The 21569-nt window shown below is 44.6% G+C and overlaps 1 protein-coding gene across 3 annotated transcripts in view; it reads left to right on the forward strand.

Annotated features, from left to right (window-relative positions):
• The first annotated feature begins 2992 nt into the window (after positions 1–2992).
• Positions 2993–21569, forward strand: part of sema4ba (sema domain, immunoglobulin domain (Ig), transmembrane domain (TM) and short cytoplasmic domain, (semaphorin) 4Ba) — a 448919-nt gene continuing 430342 nt past the window's right edge. For all 3 annotated transcript variants that reach the window (XM_068017745.1, XM_068017746.1, XM_068017747.1), the window contains exon 1: positions 2993–3216. The gene's annotated coding sequence lies outside the window, so the exon portion shown is untranslated. The remainder of the gene's footprint in view (positions 3217–21569) is intronic.

Consider the following 21569-nt stretch of genomic DNA (forward strand, 5'->3'; position numbering starts at 1 on the left):
CCATGACTCATGGCCCTCCTGCCTTGGGCGCTATGGCGTTGGAAGGATGAATGAGAACGGGCAGAGACTGCTTGAGTTGTGTACCTATCATAACCTCTGCATCACCAACTCGTTCTTTCACACTAAACCCTGTCACCAGGTTTCATGGAGGCACCCAAGATCACGTCGTTGGCACCAGCTAGACCTCATTGTCACAAGGCGAGCCGCCTTAAACAGTGTTCAAATCACACGCAGCTTCCACAGTGCGGACTGCGACACCGACCACTCCCTGGTGTGCAGCAAGGTTAGACTCAGACCAAAGAAGTTGCATCATTCCAAGCAGAAGGGCCACCCGCGCATCAACACGAGCAGAATTTCTCACCCACAGCTGTTACAAAAATTTCTAAATTCACTTGTAACAGCCCTTCAAAACACTCCCACAGGGGATGCTGAGACCAAGTGGGCCCACATCAGAGACGCCATCTATGAGTCAGCTTTGACCACCTACGGCAAAAGTGCGAAGAGAAATGCAGACTGGTTTCAATCTCATAATGAAGAGCTGGAACCTGTCATAGCCGCTAAGCGCATTGCACTTTTGAACTACAAGAAAGCCCCCAGCGATTTAACATCCGCAGCACTTAAAGCAGCCAGAAGTACTGCACAAAGAACAGCTAGGCGTTGCGCAAACGACTACTGGCAACACCTATGCAGTCATATTCAGCTGGCCTCAGACACCGGAAACATCAGAGGAATGTATGATGGCATGAAGAGAGCTCTTGGGCCAACCATCAAGAAGATCACCCCCCTCAAATCTAAATCGGGGGACATAATCACTGACCAACGCAAACAGATGGACCGCTGGGTTGAGCACTACCTAGAACTGTACTCCAGGGAGAATGCTGTCACTGAGACTGCCCTCAATGCAGCCCAGCCTCTACCAGTCATGGATGAGCTGGACATACAGCCAACCAAATCGGAACTCAGTGATGCCATTGATTCCCTAGCCAGCGGAAAAGCCCCTGGGAAGGACAGCATTACCCCTGAAATAATCAAGAGTGCCAAGCCTGCTATACTCTCAGCACTACATGAACTGCTATGCCTGTGCTGGGACGAGGGAGCAGTACCCCAGGACATGCGCGATGCCAACATCATCACCCTCTATAAAAACAAAGGTGACCGCGGTGACTGCAACAACTACCGTGGAATCTCCCTGCTCAGCATAGTGGGGAAAGTCTTTGCTCGAGTCGCTCTGAACAGGCTCCAGAAGCTGGCCGAGCGCGTCTACCCTGAGGCACAGTGTGGCTTTCGTGCAGAGAGATCGACTATTGACATGCTGTTCTCCCTTCGTCAGATACAGGAGAAATGCCGTGAACAACAGATGCCCCTCTACATTGCTTTCATTGATCTCACCAAAGCCTTTGACCTCGTCAGCAGACGTGGTCTCTTCAGACTACTAGAAAAGATCGGATGTCCACCAAAGCTACTAAGTATCATCACCTCATTCCATGACAATATGAAAGGCACAATTCAACATGGTGGCTCCTCATCAGAGCCCTTTCCTATGCTGAGTGGTGTGAAACAGGGCTGTGTTCTCGCACCCACACTTTTTGGGATTTTCTTCTCCCTGCTGCTTTCACATGCGTTCAAATCCTCTGAAGAAGGAATTTTCCTCCACACAAGATCAGGGGGCAGGTTGTTCAACCTTGCCCGTCTAAGAGCGAAGTCCAAAGTACGGAAAGTCCTCATCAGAGAACTCCTCTTTGCTGACGATGCTGCTTTAACATCTCACACTGAAGAATGCCTGCAGAGTCTCATCGACAGGTTTGCGTCTGCCTGCAATGAATTTGGCCTAACCATCAGCCTCAAGAAAACGAACATCATGGGGCAGGATGTCAGAAATGCTCCATCCATCAATATTGGCGACCACGCTCTGGAAGTGGTTCAAGAGTTCACCTACCTAGGCTCAACTATCACCAGTAACCTGTCTCTAGATGCAGAAATCAACAAGCGCATGGGAAAGGCTTCCACTGCTATGTCCAGACTGGCCAAGAGAGTGTGGGAAAATGGCGCACTGACACGGAACACAAAAGTCCGAGTGTATCAGGCCTGTGTCCTCAGTACCTTGCTCTACGGCAGCGAGGCCTGGACAACGTATGCCAGCCAAGAGCGACGTCTCAATTCATTCCATCTTCGCTGCCTTCGGAGAATACTTGGCATCAGGTGGCAGGACTATATCTCCAACACAGAAGTCCTTGAAGCGGCCAACATCCCCAGCTTATACACACTACTGAGTCAGCGGCGCTTGAGATGGCTTGGCCATGTGAGCCGCATGGAAGATGGCAGGATCCCCAAAGACACATTGTACAGCGAGCTCGCCACTGGTATCAGACCCACCGGCCGTCCATGTCTCCGTTATAAAGACGTCTGCAAACGCGACATGAAATCGTGTGACATTGATCACAAGTCGTGGGAGTCAGTTGCCAGCATTCGCCAGAGCTGGCGGGCAGCCATAAAGACAGGGCTAAATTGTGGCGAGTCGAAGAGACTTAGTAGTTGGCAGGAAAAAAGACAGAGGCGCAAGGGGAGAGCCAACTGTGCAACAGCCCCAACAAACAAATTTCTCTGCAGCACCTGTGGAAGAGCCTGTCACTCCAGAATTGGCCTTTATAGCCACTCCAGGCGCTGCTTCACAAACCACTGACCACCTCCAGGCGCATATCCATTGTCTCTCGAGATAAGGAGGCCCAAAAGAATATAAATGCAAGTTATTGATTTAGACTCAATGTTGTTTGGATTTTCATTCAGTTGATAGTATAGACTATAGAAGGAATATAGTGGATGGGCTGCTTTCGTGTTTGTGTGAATACTATTTTTGATCACTAGTTTTTCACTACATGCTGCAATTTCTCTAGCTTGCTAGAGTGGGTATGACTGGGTTTGAACAGCAAGGGGAGCTCCAATCTTGTTTAACACTCTTCTTTGGGGAGGGGAATGGGTTGAATCAGCGAGTCTCAGGAAAGCTGACACTCGGTGGGGTAGTGATCCTAGCTCTGCACAGAGGTGGGTTGCTGCTGTTTCACCTGCCTTGTCCCACCTCTTAATATTTTGAAGGTTGACTTCTAAGGCAGTGCGGTCCCAGGCTCGACAGCTCGCAAACAACCTGCTCCAGTGCAAAAGAACATTTCAGCATCCAGCCGCTGGAGAAGAGGGCAACGTCGCTCCTTCAAGACCCGAAAGGTATGCAAAAGGGAGATTGCAAACTTTGCTCGACATGTGCACTGTATTTTATTTGCACCGGTATTTCCCGGTGGCACAATAAAACAAGTGAGATGCAATTGTAGATGTAAAACAGGTTCCCTGTTAGAAACACGCCCTGTGTCTCTCGTCTTCTTTCTTCCCGCTTTGAGATGCATTTTTTTTGTGTGTGTTGCATTTGTTACGATGCACTTTTTGCGGTAAGCTTTGTCCATAGTTCGTATTCATTGTTCTTGAAATCATTGCACAGCTCTCTCTAACTTCACTGATTTGCAGAGTCGTCATTTATGTTTTTAAGCAGGGTCCTAAACTGAAAATATAACTATTATTTGCAGCAAAATAACTATAAAGGTGTGGATCCAAGTGTTTTGTCTCACAATGGCACGTATTTCAGTGCGTTAAAGTGTTCTTTAAACATTATATTACCTTTCTGTGGGGGTCACTCAGAGTCTATTAGGGACACACCTCAAATTCTACAGTCACTGCTTAACCAAGCAACGCACATAATGCACTGAAATCACATAAATTAAGGAGATGCAAGCATCAGAGAGCAAAAAGCCATGTGCACTGAACCTTTTAGATACCTCCACAGATGCAGGGACCTGCATACATTATAAATCAAAGCAAGAATGGCAGCTAGACAGGCGATATATACAATGAAAAGAAATGATCCCTCAGCTCATACTGTGAATTATTTAAATTAGAGGTAAGTCTTTCCCTTTTTTCTGCCAGCCTTGGCTCAGTGGCCTCAACTGACTCAGAATTTGAGTATTAATATATGTAGCTTCTAGTACACGCAAGTGTGCCACACGGCGAGCTCGACTGACAATCTTAAATTGGTTGTCAGTGTAATTCTTAGCGCACTGAGGATTATTTAGCAAATGTTGCCCAATCGCAGAATCACATCTAATGTTGGACGCTGTGTTTTGAGTTTTGCAAGCACGTGCTGGTTGGGTACGGTCTGTACCTTGCCCGTTGCGAACTGTGGAAGGGACATGCTGTTTGATACGATCCGCCAGTCTTTAGGACATACAGCCTATATACCTAGCATCACCTTGACGTTGAAATTCAAATATCACATTACTCATTTGTGTGGTAGGCAGAACGTCTTTTCGGCTTAACGGCAGCATCCTGTTAGTGGCAAACACCCCATGTGTTGCTGCTGCATAGTAGCAGCGTGAAAGGCATTCTGCGTGACGATGTCTACCCTGATCAGATCATTTCTCCCTGTATGTCGCGCAAACTTATAAACAGGCCTAAGGCCGTCATTTTTGGCCCTGAAAAGTGCCCAGTCTACCTCAAATTACCCTGGAAGGATAATGTATCCCAAACATTTGAGTAACAGGTGAAGCTAGCTGTCTCACGTTGCAACTATGCAGTAGCAACACGTGTGGTGTTCACCACTAACAGAATGCTGCCGTCAAGCCAAAAAGACATTCTGCCTATCACACAAATGAGTAATGTGATATATGAATTTCAATGCCAGTATAATGCTAATAATATAGGCCGTGCGTACCAAAGGTTGGCGGATCGTATCAAACAACATGGCCCTTCCATTGTTTGCAACGGGCAAGGTACAGACCATACCCAACCAGCCCGTGCTTGCAAAACTCAAAACACAGTGTCCAACATTATATGTGATTCCACGATTGCTACATTTAGCAACAATTGCTAAATAATCGCAGTGTGCTATGAATTACACTGACAACCAATTTAAGATTGTCACTCCGGCTTGCAGCATTTGCACGTACTGGAAACTCCATATATTAATACACAGGACCCTGTTCTTTGCAGACAGAAAGAACATGTACACACATTGTGCCTGTTTCAGCTAAACAGAATAAATGACAGCCATTCGCTGGTTCATTCCTCAGGGCAATGCCTTGACCAATCAGAGTCAAGCTGCCTGGTTTAAAAGTTCCAACAAAGCTTGGTCGTTAAATGTCAGTCACCATAAACTGGTGCATTCTCCATGGCAACACCTCTACCAATCAGAGTCCACTTGCCAACCAATCAGCACTCTCTTCTCATACAGTATAAGTTTGTTGCTTTCCCTTACATTGGTATTTTTGTGATTTGTCCTGATGAATGCAAGATGAAAATCTTCGACAAATGTGTCTGTTTTCAGCATACTCAAGTTCTGTACTACCAAATGACTATTTGATTCAGAATGTCAAGGGTTCTGTCCCCAATGTAGACGCTTGAGCACAAAATCTGTATTGACTCTCTAGTGCATTACTGAGGGAGTGCTGCACTTTGGAAGGTGCCGTCTTTTGGATGAGACGTTAAAGTGAAGCCCAATCAACCTTCTCAGGTGGACATGCAAGATCCCTCAGCACTATCTCTGAAGAAGAGCAAGGGTGTTACACCTGATGCCCTGGCCAATATGTATCCCTCAGTCAACATCCAAAACAGATTACCTGGTCAATATCTAATTGCTGTTTGTGGGAGCTTGCTGTGCACAAATTGGCTGCTCTGTTTTGTGTTTCCCACACTACATCAGTGACTACACTTCAAAAGTACTTCTTTGGCTGTAAAGTGCTTTGGGATATCATGAAAGACCCTATATAAATGTGAATCTTTTTTTCTTCGATGAAAGGAAGTGAGCTGTCAGATGTTCATGTTGTACATTATTTAAAGGTAAGATTTCCGCTTTTTATTTTAAATAGGATGAGTTTCTCTGTTATCCAACTTTTTGGAGTCTTAGTCACACACTATCCTTGGCCGAGAGATCTACTTGACTGGGCTTCACCAGTGTCACAGTAAAACCAGCTGCTGGTGAATGGGACCTGGCATGACCTCTGAACCCTTTTATCGGCTGTCTCGGTGTGGGAAAGCATTTAACTTCTGCTTCATCATAACAACACTGCTGAGACCAGACACTTGGTGGTGTTTGGGAGGGATGGAAAGGGTTAACTTGCATATCGAGACCAGCAGAACTCCTCACTATCTCACTTTCCTACCTCAGGAAAGTGCTTAAGTCTGTTCCATCTTTCTATGCCCTCCCTTTGTTGTTAATTCCAATAATTATTTCTGTAAACTTTCAACTTTATGTAACCCACTAAGATCTTTGCCTTTTCGTAATGACGCCACAAGTTGCTATGCATCCTTTGCCTTTTCCCCTAAATATACAGTGATTTCCAAATTTGAACAGCAAAACTCTGAACCTGAAAATGTCCTATGGGAAAACAGTAGATGAATATATAATCTCGAGTACCCTGGCAGAGGTGTTAACCTATTTAAAATAATGGAGTAAAGCCTCTGCTGAAGTATTGCAGACCAATGATTATAATTTCAGGGTTTATGGGGGTTAATTGGATAGCTCCTGAAAAGGGGTGTGGGGATCATGATGTACGATTATCCCACGTCCATTCAATGTGATGCAGGCTGCACACCATCTTCATGCTGCTTGCTCATTATCACAATTGATGCATGCAGATGACACTAACTGTGCTGATCATTGGCTGCACGCATCAGCTGGGGGCGGGCCCAATATCTTTAATTGCTAGCAACATAAAGGGGAGGAAAACGGAGGCACTGACATCTTTGGGAATAGTGCTATGCAACAAGGAACAATGGCTGACCACAGGAGAGAGCATGCACCAAGGTTTTCCAAGCTGCACTGGTGGAAAGGAGGAGAGATATCCTGTATCCGCAGGGGATGGGGGGGGAAGGAGGCCACACAATGAGAGGTTAGGGGGAGCAGATAGTCACGGAGGTCAGTGTTGGAAGTGCAGCTCGCAGGATCTGGATGTAGTGTTGTAAAAAGTTTAAAGAACTCACCACTGCTCAAGTGTATCTTCAACTGCACCACTAGCTACAGCCACTGCTCAATTCAACATATCCCCTTCATTTACCTACCAACAATCTCTAGCAACCAGAACTCACACCTAACATTCATATGCTCCACTGTACCCTCACGCACTTAGCATTGCTGTAAACCTCACGCACACATTTCACAGCTTGCACACACTGCCACCTCACCCAAACATATCGCGTGACTCTCTTGCACAACCAGAGGCACCAGAACCTAACTGAAGAATGAGAGATGGGCCTGCATTTTTTGTTGTTGTCCAGGTCTTGCTGCATATGGACATGGACTGCTTCAGTGTCTGAGGAGTCAAGAATTGTGCTGAAAATTGTGCAATCATCAGCGAACATCCCCATTTCTGACCTTAGGATGGAGGGAAGGTCATTGATGAAGCAGCTAAAGATGGTTGGGCCTAGGACACTACCCTTATGAACTCCTGCAGTGATGGCCTGGGACTGATATGATTGACCTCCAACAACCACAACCATCTTCCTTTGTGCTAGGTATGACTCCAATCAGCAGAGAGTTTTCCCCCTGATTCCCATTGACTCCAGATTTGCTAGGGCTTCTTAATGCCATACTCGGTCAAATGCTGCCTTGAAGTCCCTCTCACCCTCACCTCTTGAGTTCAGCTCTTTTGTCCATGTTTGGACCAAGGCTGTAATGAGGACAGGAGCTGAGTGGCCCTGGCGGAACCTAAACTGAGTGTCCGTGAGCAGGTTATTGCTGAGCAAGTGCCGCTTGATAGCACTGTTGATGAGCCCTTCCATTATTTTGCTGATGATTGGGAGTAGACAGATAGGGCAGTAATTGGCCGGGTTGGATTTGTCCTGTTTTTTGTGTACAGAACATACCTGGGCAATTTTCCACATTGCCGGGTAGATGCCAGTACTGTTTGGCTAGGGGCTTGGCTAGTTCTGGAGCACAGGTCTTCAGTACTATTGCCGGAATGTTGTCAGTGCCCATAGCCTTTGCAGTATCTAGTGCCTTTAGCCGTTTCTTGATATCACATGGAGTGAATCGAATTGACTGAAGACTGGCATCGATGCTGGGAACCTCAGACGTGCCACTTGGCACGTCTGGCTGAAGATGGATGAAAATCTTCTGTCTTGTCTTTTGCACTTGTGCTTGACTCCCCCATCATTGAGGATGGGGATATTTGTGGAACCTCATCCTCCTGTCAGTTGTTTAATTGTCCACCACCATTCATGACTGCATGTGGCAGAACTGTAGAGCTTAGATCTGATCCGTTGGTTGTGGGATCGCTTAGCCTTGTCTATTGAATGCTGCATCCTTTGTTTGGCATGAAAGTAGTTCTATGTTGTAGGCTGACACCTCACTTTTAGGTATGTCTGGTGCTGCTCCTGGCATGCCCTCCTGCACTCTTCATTGAACCAGGGTTGGCCCCCCCCGGCTTGATGGTAATGGTAGAGTGGGGGATATGCTGGGCCATGAGGTTACAGATTGTGGTTGAATACAATTCTGCTGCTGCTGTTGGCCCACAGCGCCTCATGGATGCCCAATTTTGAGTTGCTAGATCTGTTTGAAATCTATCCCATTTAGCACAGTGGTAGTGCCACAGAACACGATGGTGGGTACCCTCAATGTGAAGACGGGACTTCGTCTCCACAAGGACTGTGCGGTGGTCACTCCTAACAATACTGTCATGGACAGTTGCACCTGCGACAGATAGTTTGATGAGGACAAGGTCAAGTAGGTTTTTCTCTCTTGTTGGTTCCCTCACCCGCTGCTGCAGACCCAGTCTAGCAGCTATATCCTTAAGGACTTGGCCAGCTCATCAGTAGTGGTGCTACCGAGCCACTCTTGGTGATGGACATTGAAATCCCCCACTCAGAGTGACATTACCACTACGCCACTGCCTCCCCGTGTCCTGACCTCCATGAGGAGATGGCGCTGGCCATTATGGGAAGGACCATTGCTGTGGCTGTGGCCAAAGGCAGGGCTGAATCAATTGAAGATGATACATAATTCTACTTCTCACATCCCACTTCCCACTCATCGCACACACTTTTAACTGAGAAGCTACAGATGGTGTAAGCATGTACCTCTTACGTCGCCACATCCCTCAGCACAACCTTATTCTTGTGCCTTGTTTTTTTCAGACACCCAAGAACTGTAACCTTGGCCAGGCAGTGGAGGAAGCCCAAAGAAGACGGTGATGATGAAGATACACCATCACTCGATTTCACACTTGCAGCCAGTAACTTAGATACTGACATTGTGCGGATCTTGAAAGATAGCATAGAGGTGGAACTTGCACATAGTGGGACACTGGGCACAAATGTCTTGTTACCTAGACAGGAGGCAAGGATGGAACAGGTGCCAACTTGCCAGAGGGTGAGGTTACACATGAGTTTTGCTGCGGAGGACTCAGATGAGGGCTTCAATGAGCCAGGCTACAGACAAACACTGATGGGTGTACAGAACGAAATGCTTAGTGCATTGGGAAGCCTGCCAGAAAGCCTGCGATCAGTGTCAAGGATCACAGAGGAGTCTGGCACCAACTTGGCACAACTTGCTCAGTGCTTGGTGTGCATCCTTTCCAGCATGAAAGTGGCGACCAATTCCATCAATATACTTGTGGATCCAACCTTGATGCAGTGTCTGATGGCTGATGTCTCAGCTTCTCTTGCAGCATAAGCAGCAGCCACCCAACGTCTGACTGCTGCAGTGGAAGCTCAGACTGCTGCTATCATGGCTGTGGATTACAGTGTTCGAAGGGGCTGTCAGGGTGTCACAGTAATCCAACAGTCTGTCCTGCATTAGTTTACTAGAATTGTTGAGGTGCAGTTCTGTGGCTCCATGGATCATGAGCCTGCTGTCCTCCCTCAGGATGACATCATTCGTCCTCCCAACCCTGCCGTTCCTCCAGTGCCCTTGATGTTGTCTGTCAGCCAGCCAAGCCAGACTGCTGCTGCCTATGCTGAGATAGTGCAGTGTGACGCTGGGCCTTTGAGGCCCAGAGAAACACGAGGCTGTCCTCTCCCGTCTCCCCCACTGAAAGTCAGCAGGCTTCCACCAGCCATGCTCCAGCTACTGGGGTAGCACTGCGTACGAGCACTAGGACATGCAGAGGCACACAGAAAACTGGCACTAAAGGAATACACAAGGATGATTGGTTTTGTTTTGTATGCAATATGGCAATATGAAATTTGTTTTGGAGTGTGTATTTTATGATGGCTTTTATTCTTCCATTGTGTCCAAGAGGACAATGTGATGGTCAGTGTCAGAGATGATAGGAGAGTGGGACTGTTGGTGAATGAGGAATTGGGATTGAGCTTATTGGTATCGCACTTGAATTAGTTCTTCAGTTTCTGCCCAAAGAGAAAGGTGCTGTCCAGGTTGCTGCCTCCATTCCTCTTCCTCTATCTCCTATTTATTTATTTAGAGATACAGCACAGAAACAGGCCCTTCGGCCCACCGAGTCTGTGCCGACCAACAACCACCCATTTATACTAATCCTACATTAACCCCATATTCCCTACCACATCCACACCTTTATCCTACCACCTACCTACACTAGGGGCAATTTACAGTGGCCAATTTACCGATCAACCTGATAATCTTTGGCTGTGGGAGGAATACTGGAGCACCCGGCAGAAACCCACGCAGACACAGGGAGAACTTGCAAACTCCGCACAGGCACTACCCAGAATCGAACCCGGGTCGCTGGAGCTGTGAGGCTGCGGTGCTAACCACTGCGCCACTGTGCCGCCCACTTCTAGCAGCTTCTCCTGCTCTGCACAGCCTCTGCTCATTCTCCCAGTCTTGCTGTAGTACAAGGAGAATGTCTACTGGTACACCCATGTCTGGGAGCAGCTGGTTGGTGCAGAAGCCTTGAAGTCAGAAAAATGTCCTTCAGCGCATGCCACACCGCTCACTCCCTGCATACTTTTGAAACTTGAAACAACTATGGAAAGCGCCAAAAATATTTGTAGCAAGAATTGTAGCAAAAGCCCGAAAAAAATCAGCCAGCAACGAACTTGTAAAATAGCGCTAGTGGAGAGTTCTTCCAGCAAGGTTAAGATGGGGCATAGGCGGAGCATGGAGCTTCAAAATGGCAGGGCCAGCGTCAAATCAACTAGTATCACGATCCGCCTGCTCTGCATAATTCTAGCGGACATTAACGGCGCAATCCCTTTACCAAGATGGCGCCCGGTGCACTTGATGACAGGTATGTACATGCGTATGCTACGGACACCATTTTGGAACCTGAAGGGCATTCATCGTGTCCAGAAAAAGGGTGCTAACTAGCCCAAGTTTCTTGCCCTATGTACTATAAATTTAAAACCTTGCAAGGCTGGAACAAAAATAAATGTTCATCCCATAAAGCTAGATTTTTCCGCAGCCCATATATAATTTGCTCTCTCGTGGACTCCACACCCTGTCTCTGGTGGAGGCGAATAAACGTAAGTGAAATCTCAAAGTTAAATCTCTTAGGTTTTAGAGGAGAAATTTCAATCTAGGCCATCAATCTAGTTCCTCAACTCACACCACTGAACCCTGACCAGTTACATACCGAACCCAACTCATGGTCTCAGGAACCAGTAGGCTCGTTAGTGTTCCTGATTATTACATATAATTTACAGCACAGAAACAGGCCATTCAGCCTAACTGGTCTATGCGGGTGTTTATGCTCGAGTTTCTTCCCTGCTATCTGCATAACCTTCTATTCCTTTTTCCCTTGTGTTTATCCAGCTTCTTTTTAAACGCATCAGTGCTATTTGCCTCAATCACTCCTTGCAGTAGCAAGTTCCACATTCTCACCACTTCCTAGGTAAAGAAGGTAAAAGTAATTAAAACACAAGAACTACAAATCGTATAATATGGTAGTGCAGAGTGAGCAGTATCACAGTCTGATTCCCTACTCTCTGTCGATTCTTATCCTTATAATCCACAGTCATACGTAACATTAATTGCTTTTGCTGACACTCTGTGGATGTAATATTCTAGGAACCTGTGCACAGATTGAGTCCACACCTTATCAAGGCCTCAAATTTTATATTAAAGAGGATTTCTCCCCATCTGTAGCTGGGATGCCTAAGAGGTCCTTAAGATGCTTAGCAGGGGCACTTCAGGAGAATTTTATCTCAAACTGGATTGTGTCTTTATGGGTAGCTTGTCCTCCTGCCCCGTAGTCACCAATGCCCAATCAGCATATAGGGCCTTTCCTCTGGAGGTTATTTTTGTGGCCAAAGAGCCTGACACCTTTATTTTAAAGGCGGCCAACAACTCTTCACACTGTGGCTACAGTGTGTACCATCTATAGGATGCAACTCACCAAGGCTTCTCCTACAGCACCTCTCAAACCCACGACCTGCACCAACTTGAAGGATAGAACCATAGAAAAATTATGGCACAGAAGGAGGCTATTCAGCCCATCGTGTCTGTGCCGGCCAAAATAAAACTAGCCGCCCAATCTAATCCCACCTTTCAGCACCTGGTCCATAGCCCTGCAGGTTGCAGCACTTCAGGTGCATGTCCAGGTACCTTTTAAATGAGTTGAGGGTTTCTGCCTCCACCACTATTCCTGGCAGTGAACTCTAGACACCCACCACCCTCTGGGTGAAAAGGTTTTTCCTCATGTCCCCTCTAATCCTTCTACCAATCACCTTAAATCTGTGTCCCCTGGTAATTGACCTCTCTGCTAGGGGAAACAGGTAATTCCTGTCTATCTAGGCCCCTCATAATTTTGTACACCTCAATTAAGTCACCCCTCAGCCTCCTCTGTTCTAAGGAAAGCAACCCTAGCCTATCCAATCTTTCCTCATAGTTGCAACTTTCAAACCCTGACAACATTCTTGTAAATCTCTATACTCTCTCCAAAGCAATTATGCCCTTCCTGTAATGTGGTGACCAGAACTGTATGCAGTACTCCAGCTGCGGCCTAACCAGCATTTTATATACAGTTCCAACATTCCTGCTTTTGTATTCTATACCTCGACCAATGAAGGAAAGCATTCCATATGCCTTCTTCATCACTCTATCTACCTGTCCTGCCACCTTCAGGGACCTGTGGACATGTACTCCAAGGTGTCTCACTTCTTCTACCCCTTTCAATATCCTCTCGTTTATTGTGTATTCCCTTGCTTTGTTTGCCCTCCCCAAATGCATTACTTCACACTTATCTGGATTGAATTCCATTTGCCACTTTTCCGCCCACTCAACCAAACCATTGATATCATTCTGGAGTCTACAGCTATCCTCTTCACTATTAACTACAAGGGCTATTTTTGTGTCATCAGCAAATTTCCCAATCATGCCTCCCACATTTAAGTCCAAGTCATTAATATATACCACGAAGAGCAAGGGACCGAACAATGAACCCTGTGGAACGCCACTGGAAACCACTTTCCATTCGCAAAACCATTTGTCAACTACTACCCTTTGTTCCTTTCACTGAGCCAATTTTGAATCCAACCTGCCACACTGCCCTGAGTTTTCATTTTTCTGACCAGTCTGCCGTGTGGAACTTTGTCAAATGCCTTACTAAAATCCTTACTATCCTCATCAAACCTTGTTACTTCCTCAAAAAATTCAATCATGTTAGTAAGACATGACCTTCCCTTAACAAATCCATGCTGACTATCCCTGATTAATCCATGCATGTCTAAGTGGCAGTTTATCCTGTCTCTCCAAATTGATTCTAATAATTTACCCACCACTGAGGTCAGACTGACTGGCCTGTAATCATTTGGCCTATCCCTCACACCCTTTTTAAGCAATGGTATAACATTCGCCGACCTCCAGTCCAGGTTAAGGGCAGCAGGTGCACGGGAATGCCGCCACCTCTTCAAGTCAAACACCATCTTGACTTGGACATTGCTTCCTACCTAATAGCAATGTGGGACTACACGGACTGCAGTGCTTCAAGAAAAAAGCCCACCGCCACCTTCGCAAGAGAATGGACAATGACCTTCCAAAGAATAATAAAATATAATTAGCTGGGGACTCCTGGGGAACTGCCTGGGACCTCAGCGCTTTTCCAGTGCATCATGTGCTTTGTGCTGGGAGCTAATAGGTGATGCTAATAGGCTGATCTCACATCATGGGGTGAGTTCTGCTGTATTGGGTGCAGGGGTTTGGAATGCTGAGGAACAGTATTCCCAGAATACTGTTATCATCGACCCAAAATATCTATAAGGTCAATTATAGAATCATACAGCATCAAAGGAGGTCATTCAGCCCACCGTGCCTGTGGCAGCTCCTTGAAAGAGCTATCCAATTAGTCCCACTCTGCTGCTGTTTCCCCATCGTCCTGGAAATTTTCCATTTCAAGTATATAACTAGTTCCCTTTTGAAGGTTACTGTTGAATCTGCTTCCACCGCCCTTTCAGGCAGTGTATTGCAGCTCACAACAACTCACAGAGTAAATTTTTCTATCCTCATCTCCCCTCTGATTCTTTTACCAATTACCTTAAACCTGTGTCCTCTGGCTATTGACTCTTCTGCAAGTGGAAACAGTTTCTCCTTATTTACTCAATCAAAAACCTTCATAATTTTGAACACCTCTATTAAATCTCCCCTTACACTCCTCTGCTCTAAGGAGAACAATCCCAAGTTCTCTAGTTTCTCCACATAATTGAAGTCCCTTATCCCTGGTATCTTTCCCCTGGCACCCTCTTCAAGGCCTTAACAATGATTCTAAAATGTGGTGCTCCGAATTGGGCACCACTTCATATTTTGAGAATTTTTTTTTTGTACAGATGTGCTGCAGGGTCTTGCCTCTTTCTGAAATTACAGAAGTATAAGAGCTGTGAAAACTGTAGCGTTGGTGTGAATCAATTTCATTACAGTTATAGTGTACGTCCAGATTCAGGGTCCAGCCTGACATTGGAGTGAGACCGCTTTTTGGGAGAGAGCTTTCCTCTCCTTGGCAGTGCAGCCAAGTCCAGATTCACATTGCACAAGTTTAGCAGAGGTGCAGGGTGGAAAGCGTTTTACACTGAATCTATCTTGAACATGTCTGCGAGGCTGCAGAGGGGATTCACCAGACTGGTTCCAGGGATGAGAGGTTTTAGCTACAGGATTAGGTTGGAGAAGCTGGGGTTGAGGCAGAGGAGATTGAGAGGAGATTTGCTAAAGATGTACAAGATTATGACAGGTTTAGATGAGGTAGACAAAGAAAAGCTGTTCCCATTAGAAACATAGAAAATAGGAGCAGGAGTAGGCCATCTGGCCCTTCGAGCCTGCTCCGCCATTCATTATGATCATGGCTGATCATCCAACTGAGTAGCCTGTTCCCGCTTTCGCCCCAAACCCTTTAGACCCAAGAGCTATATCTAACTCCTTTTTGAAAACATTCAATATTTTGGCCTCAACTGCTTTCTGTGGTAGTGAATTCCACAGGTTCACCACTCTCTGGGTGCAGAAATTTCTCCTCATCTCAGTCCTGAAATGTTTACTCCATATCCTTAGACTATGACCCCTGGTTCTGGACTCCCCCACCATCGGGAACATCCTTCCTGCATCTACCCTGTCAAGTCCTGTTAGAATTTTATAGGTTTCTGTGAGATCCCCCCTCACTCTTCTGAACTCCAGCGAATGTAATCCTAACTGACTTAATCTTTCCTCATATGTTAGTCCCGCCATCCCAGGAATCAGTCTGGTAAACCTTCGCTGATCGAACAACGACTGGGACACAGATTTAAGGTTTAGGGTAAGAGATGCAGGTGTTGGGGGGGTGGGGTGATGAACTTTTTTATGCAGCAGGTGGTAATAACCTGAAACTCGTTACCTACAAGGGTGGTGGAAGCAGAGATGATAAATGATTTCAAAAGGAAATTGGATGGGCATTTGAGGGAAATAAACTTGCAGGGCCACAGGGATAGAGTAGGGAAATGGAACCGAGTGGATAGCTCTGCAGTGAGCTGGCATGGATTTGATGGGCTGAATGGCCTCCTTCTGTGCCATTATGACTCTATAATACTACATATATTAGTTTGGCTCTCTGATGGGACCAGTGCGAGTAAACCTGCAGAAGGGGTACTTGCTGACTCTCTGATTTTAAAAGAAATGTTTGTTTATTCCTGGTTGAAAGATTGTCTTTGCAAGGCATCTTCTGAGGTTTGGAAACATGGGTCCCTTTGATTACTTGCTTGTCATGTTGTTATATAATTAATGTTCTAATTGCGCTCCTGTTGTAACAAAATAATGAGTGCTTTAAGGGCAACAAAGGAAGTGATTTTATTGAAGCTTGTGAGGATTACAGCTGCAGCATGTCCGGTGTCTGTTGCTGGGCAGATGTTCACCTGCAGCCGCACGTTGCAATTTTAATTCACACCCTTCTGAGACCTATTGAGCTGAACCAACAGGAAAAAAAACCACACCCTTACAGCTCACAACATACGTCTCCATTTTAACTCTGGGTAGGAATCGGGGGCACGGAAGCAGGAATGGGGGAGGTGCATGTGGGGGTCACGAACTTTCGACCCTCGCCCACCATCCCCCAGAGTATGAGGCCTGGACGATCTTCACTCCTGGCCCTAATTAACACGCTCCAATACCAACTTCTGTCCTGAAGCTGGTGGGAATAATGTCAAATTTAGCCAGATAATGGATTACCAATTAAATCTGAGCCTGACAAGTTCAAGACTCTGAAGTTGTAGTTTGATTCTTTTTTTACTGTCAAATTTACGCTGTGTCCCTCTTTCTGCACGACCTGGCCCATTGAATGTTGTGATATCTGCCATTTGGCTCAAGATACACAGTTAGAATAATGTTGCTGCCTGACATCTTTCGAAGACCACAGTTGATCACAGGTTTCAGGTCAGCTGTGCCTCGGTAGGTAGCACTCCTGCTTCTGAGTCAGAAGGTTGTGGGTCCAAGTCCCACTCCAGAGACTTGGACACAAAATCTAGGCTGACACTCCAGTGCAGTACTGAGGGAGTGCTGCACTGTTGGAGTTGCTGTTTTTCGGATGAGATGTTAGACCGAGGCCCTATCTACCCTCTCAGTTAGACCTTCAAGATCACATGGTACTATTTGAAGAAGAGTGGAAGAGACCTCCTTGGTCTCCTGACCTATATTTATCTCAATTATCATTACTAAAAAAAAAAGATTATCTGATTGTCAGGAAGTTCTTCATCAAACATAGAATGAACAACGCATGCAACCATGTGAGACCTTGCTGTGCACAAATTGGCTGCTGTATTCCCTACATTACAACAGGGGGATGGTAGCATAGTGGTAATGTTATTGGACTGCTAATCCAGAGGCCCGGACTAATGCTGCAGTGACATGAGTTCAAATCCAACCATAGCAGCTGCAATTTGAATAAATAAATCTGGATTAAAACGCAAGTCTCATTAATAATGATCTTGAAGTTACCAGATTGTTGTAAAAACCCATCTGCTTCACTCATATTTTTCAGGGGAGAAGATTCACTAATCCCCCTCAGAGGAGGAAATCTGCCAACCTTACCCAGTCTGGCCTACATGTGACTACAGACCCACAACCAATGTGGTTGACTCTTAACTGCCCTCTGAGATGGCCCAGCAAGCCACTCAGTTGCAGGCAGTTCACCACCACCTACTCAAGGGCAAATAGGAATGGGCAATAAATGCTGGTCTTGCCAGTGATGCTCACATCCCAAGAATGAATTAACAAAAAAACAGGGACTACACTTCAAAAAAGTACTTAATTGGCTGTAAAGCAGTTTGGGATATCTTGCGGTTGTGAAAGGTGCTGCATAAATGCAAGGCTTTCATTAGTAATTTTACAGCACTGTCAGTGGCCATTTGGCCCATTGCACCAGTGCCAGCTCTCAGAAAGAAAAAGATGGCCAGTTAAAATATATATTTTTTTCACATTTACTCACTTCTGTTGAAAGCTATTATGGATTCTGCTTCTGCCACTGTTTCTAGTTGGGCATTCCTTATCCTAACAAGTAAAAAAAGTGCTTCCAGTCAGTCTTCATTCTTGTGGTGACGGTCTTAAATTCAAATTCACATCTTCTAATTACTGACTCACTGTCCACTGGTAATAGATTTTCCTTATTTAGCCTTTCAAAACCCTTCATCATTTTGAGCACTTCTATCACATCTCCTCTTGCCTTTTGAAAAGAGCCCCAGAATGAGTTCAGTAACTTTATGGTGTCATCAAAATATTGTGGAACCCTTGTGATTAAATTTCATTAGAATTTAAATTTCACAGAGTTTGTGGATTTAAAGAAATCGCAAAAAAAAAATTTAATTTCAATGAAAATTAATGCCCCACCAAAGCTTGAAACCAATAAATGTACTCAAAAGCATTAAATTTGAACCCACAGATGAAATGATTTTGTAATAACTAGTATTTTTTCACAGCTCATGAGAGATGAGAGCTGCAATACATTGGGGAAGCTCCTGATAATCATTAAAATCTAGGAGAACTGATCCTATAGACGACTGACTGTAAAGTGGCTACACTAATTAATGAAACACTATGGGGAAGGAATTCCTATTCTGCGGTTTACAGCCTGTGATTTTTCTCGCTGTCCTTTAACCAAATCGAAATTATAGGCTGGCAACTGCAGAAATGGAACTCCAAATAAGGTCTCTAATTGAAACATGTTATATAATTCAAGATTATGAATTTATTACAATACATTAAAAGTGATTGCCTGTGTTCTTAATGAGACTGTTCCACTGGATACATTTAAATGGCTATAGCGAATATATTGTGCCACAATTCAGCAAAGCTACAAAACCAGTTAGATTTAGAATTTTTGTACATATTTGATGTTTTGCTGCTTTGTTACTGGTTGTTGCTGCCTGGGGCACGGCCTTTAGCTCTAAGCAATGAAAATAAAACACATTCATTTTACTGGAAGAGGTTCATTAAACTTGATAACTGCAATTAAATTTCCTACATTACAACAGTGACTACACTTTGAAAGTAATTCAGTGGCTGTAAAGCACTTTGGTGCATCTTAAGGTCACGAAAGGCACTGTATAAATGCAATTCTTTCTTCTTTTTCTTCCCTTCCTTCCTTTTAGTAAGATTTTGACCAGGAATAAAGTATTGGATGAATGTTCAACTTTTGCATTAGGCATCCATCTTAGGGGTTAGGTGGGCATTTAGTTTCACTAGGGTTAGGGACTAGCTAAGTCCAGCAATCTTTAAACAAACGGCTTGGTTAATAATTAAAAGTAATATTTAAGTAAAGCAGAGAAAGATGGAAATGTTCAATAAGAACAGAAAATTCTGGAAATACTCAGCAGGTCAGGCAGCATCAGTGGAGAAAGAAACAGGGTTAACTTTTCAGGTCAGTGACCTTTCATTCACAATATTTTGCTTTCGTAACAGAAATGTTACACTAGGTTTACATTTTTATTAGCTATTCGTCAAGTTCCAGCCCAATAATGCAAATTGAAGTAATCCAAATAACAGTCACGTATAGTTCTAAAATATGCTTAGACTTTATGCTACATCATATTTTATTGCAGCTATTCTGATTGATTTAATTCTCTTCTTTGACAGTTGAATTTGAATCTCACTGAAGTGCTGTCAGTATGAATTAGCCAAACTTGGGACCATTATTATGGTCAGCTGAAATGTGCCTTGAAGCTCAGTGAGTTTTTCGTCACTCCCGTACAGTTATGCAAATGCCCTCCATTAGCACAGTTTTATGCATAGAGTATTGGAGGTGGGCATGTTATCACCTTAGAATTGTTTCACCTCAGAAAGGCTAGTGAGTTAAGACTAATGACAGGTTTAGGGTGAATGATCTGTTGGAGTAATTGGCTGGTTATCCTCAGCAAGCGCAAAATACTGCAGATGCTGGAAATCTGAAATAAAACCAAAATGCTGGAAATACTCAGCAGGTCTGGCAGCATCTCTGGAGAGAGTTAACATTTCAAGGTGATGATCTTTCATCAGAGCTGGAAGGTGTTAGAGCTTAGCAGGTTTTTAGCAAGTTCAGGGCCAGAGAAAACATGGGAAAGAATAAAAGAGAAAGGTCTGTGATAGATTGGAGGGCAGGAACGATTCAGTGACAAAAGGGATGATGGTGCAAGGCAAAATGGAGTGGCAATAGGACAAGTAAAGAAACAAGAGATGGGTGTAGAAGAGGTGTAAATGGTTACAGTAGGATAACAGAGGGGAAGGGAAGCACAGAAGATCTGGCAAAGAGAAGGCCCCCGTTATCCTTCAGATCTGCTTAGAAACCAGAACTTTCTCTGCCCCTCAACCTTTTTATGTCATTGTGACATTTGGGCAATGCATTGTACTGTGATGGGAAATGTAAAAATGTGTGGGATTTGTCACAGGATTTCATAACTTGCCTTTACTGTGTTAAACAGTAAGTTACAAAGCAGAAAAACGTAAATGGCGAACTATAAACTGGGAATTCAAAATCTGGGAGTTTCTTTCAAAGTTGCTATTTTCTTCTCTGAAAATTTTTGATCCTTTTATCTGCCCTAAGTACTGCCTCTTTCTGGCGTAGAATTCCATGGGAACCAGTTGCCCTCATGGCCCTGGACAAAGGGTATCTGTAGGCTAATTGATCATGTGAGCCATCTGAGCTAACCCTAATCCTGACTCACTTTCCAGTTGGGGTCATTGGAGAGAGATCCTGGGATTCTAGGCAGCAGCCTTGGCTGATATTCCCTATCAGACTGATAAAGCCAATTACAATGCCCTCACTGCTGCCCTGACTGAGATTAGCTGAGCACATACCAATGTTTATTATATGAACTACAGCTTTTAATCTTACCATGATAATGGTTGTGGTTAGTGTGAGATCGGGGTGGTTGGTTGACTATAGTGTTATCTGTTTTATGGACACAAGTTTATCACCACAATATCTTTAAAGATATTTAACTATTTGTTTATCAAGCATGTGTTTTTTTTTCCCTCACACTAAAATGGACCAAAAGCGGTAGACCTCAAATGCATCTGGAAATGAAAACATTTAGTGAATTCTCACCAAATTTCCCATCGTTGGACTTTTGAGTGCTGAAATTAACAATCTTGTTAATTTTAGGAGAAAAATGATGACTAGTCAGTGTTGGGATAGCAGTGGGAAAAGAAAGATTTGCATTTATATAGCACCTTTCACAACCTCAGAATGCTGCAAAATGCTTTACAGCCAGTGATGTATTTTTGAAGTGTAGTCACTGTTGTAATGTAGGAAACGTGGCAGCCAATTTGTGCACAGCAAGATCCCACGAACAATAATGCGATAATGACCAGATGAACTGTTTTTTTAAGTGATGTTGATTGAGGGATAAATATTGTCCATGACACCGGGTATAACTTTCTTAGTGTCCTTAAAATAGTGCCATGGGATCTTTTATGTCCACCTACGATATTGCAGCACCCCTTCTCAGTACTGTATTGGAGTATAACAGATTACTTTCACTTATTAAGCTTCTACTCCTAAAAGGACTATTTATGAGGAGACAATTAGGTTATGTGTAACAGAACCTTAACCAACTTAATATAAGCTGGGAATGGAAGTGAAGGTAATGCATGATTGGCATCTAACTCATTTCATCAAGGATGGCACAAAAGCTTCCTG

Source organism: Heterodontus francisci, chromosome 38 (assembly GCF_036365525.1).
Source record: "Heterodontus francisci isolate sHetFra1 chromosome 38, sHetFra1.hap1, whole genome shotgun sequence".
Lineage (NCBI taxonomy): Eukaryota > Metazoa > Chordata > Chondrichthyes > Heterodontiformes > Heterodontidae > Heterodontus > Heterodontus francisci.